This window comes from Lipotes vexillifer, unplaced genomic scaffold (genome assembly GCF_000442215.2).
Source record: "Lipotes vexillifer unplaced genomic scaffold, Lipotes_vexillifer_v1.1 scaffold1109, whole genome shotgun sequence".
Classification (NCBI taxonomy): Eukaryota; Metazoa; Chordata; class Mammalia; order Artiodactyla; family Lipotidae; genus Lipotes; species Lipotes vexillifer.
The window spans coordinates 612982-615787 of record NW_006791562.1 but is presented as its reverse complement, the minus strand read 5'-3'; the positions used below and the strand labels follow the sequence as shown (position 1 = coordinate 615787).

General features: G+C 42.5%; 1 pseudogene; it reads left to right on the top strand.

Moving 5' to 3' along the window:
* The first annotated feature begins 1631 nt into the window (after nt 1–1631).
* Nucleotides 1632–2439, top strand: LOC103076933 (40S ribosomal protein S2 pseudogene; annotated as a pseudogene).
* Nucleotides 2440–2806: the final 367 nt, after the last annotated feature.

Here is a 2806-nt window from a genome sequence, read left to right as displayed (position 1 = left end):
CCTTGCTGATGCTACTACAAAGCACAATGTTCACTAATTGGCTTCATTAATTGAGTAAACATGGGAATGGAATGTCAATAATTCACACACAGGTTTTGTGGAATAAAATGATTGTTTAATGCTAGAGATCTCAGTTTTCCCTTCCTCGTTGAGAAAGCAGGCGGAGCACATATGCAGTCTGTGAATCCAGTTTTGCAAGATGCCCCAGGAGAACCCAAGTATGAAAAAAATACCTCTTCCCTGCAAGTGTTAGGCTTTATCTTAAAAAATAAAAATAAAAAGTTGATGGTTTGGGGCCAATTAGCTTGATAAATAATTATCTAATAGATGTAAATGTATTCATCCCATGTGTATACCAACAAAATGTCACTTAGTACTCTGAAAGATCTTGTTCAATTTCAATATTTATAGGGTAGTCTAAGGAGGAGAAAAATACTCAACTAAGCTCTCCAATTAAATGTTTTTGGGTCCTGGCACATATTATCAAGGACATGGGAGTGGAGGTGCGAGCAGAAATTGAGAGCTTTGAGCATTTCAGGACCCCAGGGAACAGATTCATTTCCAATGTTCATTCCCAATGAGAGCTAAGGTTCAAGGTTGAAAATCCTCCACCAGGAGAGATTATTGTATTGATTCACAATAAGAAAAAAAATTCTTCTGCTGAGCCTATGATGTAGAGATGGAGAACACAGCACTAAGCACCACTTGGGATAGGTTAGCAGAGGAAAGCCTTAGAGAAGACATATAGCAAAAGAGAACAGCTCGAGCTGCAGAGCTAGTGGCCAGGAAGCATGAGTGTAGCCATGCTCCCTGCCATCCCTCAGGCAGAGACACAGGGACGGTTACCTCCCTCTTTCTTTTCTACTGGGGCCAGCTCTATAGCAGAGCAGAATTGACTGGGGCAGAATTGAGGTCTGGAGAATGAGCTGAATAAAGAATCATTCTCTAACCAAAGAATAGGTCTGTCCACTCAGCCAGATCACTGGCCATGGTGTGCTCTTCCTTTTGGACATTTCTGACTGACTAATATGCATAGTCAGTACTCACCAGCCAATGAATACTCTAGATGCTGAGCTAGGGCTGTGTGTTTCCCGTTCAGTTTCCAAAAACCAGATGCTCCAGCTTATGGAGATTAATCAACAATGCTGTTATCAGACCTGCTTGTCACATTCGCTGTTTGTGGCTTTACCACTAACTTAATAGAAGAGACCCATGTTTACAAGAGGGATGAGGACTTTTTTTTCCCTATTAACAGCCTTTAATCCACAAGAAAAGCAAAATTAATCATGAGCTGGAGATGAATAAAAAGTTATATTATCTTCCCTACATAAATATATTTCACTTTGGCACTTAAATATGTTAAATATTTAATTAGATTGTATAGAATATTTTAAATTACATGTATTCATTTTAATACATTAAATGACTTTCTTTCAGTTAGAAAAAGGAAGATAAATCTTTATTCCAAGAGATAGCAAATAAAGACTGAATAAACAGTAAATAATAAATACATATCACTTCGAGTCCCATTGTGATCTGATACTGAATAGAGAGATAATGATCTGGAAAGGCAGGTAAGAAGCAAAAAGATTAAAGTGGGGAAGTAAGATTCTTCTCCATAAAAACACCAAATGGCAGATGATACAGGTGCCGTTGGAGGGCTCGGAGGCCGAGGGGGCCCCGGGATAGGAGGCTGAGGTAATTTACGTCATCCCGGGGCTGGGGTCGAGGACAAGGAGAGGCTCCCTGTCACCAAGCTGGGCCACCTGGTCAAGGACATGAAGATCAAGCCCCTGGAGATCTATCTCTTCTCTCTGCCCATCAAGGAATCTGAGATCATTGACTTTTTGCTGGGGGCATCCCTCAAGGACAAGGTTTTGAAGATAATGCCTGTGCAAAAGCAGACCCATGCTGACCAGCGGGACCAGGTTCTAGGCATCTGTCGCCACTGAGAATTACACTGGGCATCATTTGGGTGTCAAGTGCTCCAGGGAGGTAGCCACTGCCATCTGTGGGGCCATCATTCTGCCCAAGCTCTCCATCGTCCCCATGCAGTGAGGTTACTGGGGTAACAAGATCGGCAAGCCCAATGCTGTCCATTGCAAGATGACTGGCTCTCTGTGGCTCTGGCCTGGTGAGTCTCATCTCTGCCCCAGGGGCACTGGCATCATCTCAGCCCCTGTGCCGAAGAAACTGCTGCTGCTGGCCAGTACTCACGATTGCTACACCCCTGTCAGGGGTTGCACCGCCGCCCCGGGCAACTTTGCCAAGGCCACCTTTGATGCCATTTCCAAGACCTACAGCTGTCTCACCCCTGATCTCTGGAAACAGATGCTGTTCACCAAGTCTCCATATCAGGAATTCACTGACCATCTTGTAAAGACCCACACCAGAGTTTGCTTGCTGAGGACCCAGGCTCCAGCTGTGACCACCACATAGTTTTATATGAGAAAAATAAAATGAATGGAAGCTGGTTACAAAATAAATAAATAAAAAATAAATAAAATGGGGAAGGTAAGAAGGAATAAAATACAGAAGTAGGAATCAAAATAGATACAAAATAATAAAAAAAAATGTCAGGGGAGAAGAGATCATAAGAGAGAGAATGGAGAAATAAAGAAGCTTAGGGACTTAAGGAGAAAAATACCGAGATAGTCTAGATAAAGACATGCAGAATAAGATAGATGTAGCCAAAGGGAGAGGGAGAAATGTAGAGCAAGCAATAAAGAGACAGAACAATTAGATGCTAATGCAGTGAATTCCTGCTCATCACAGAGCCAGTTGCTGACCTGCACTACAAATCTTT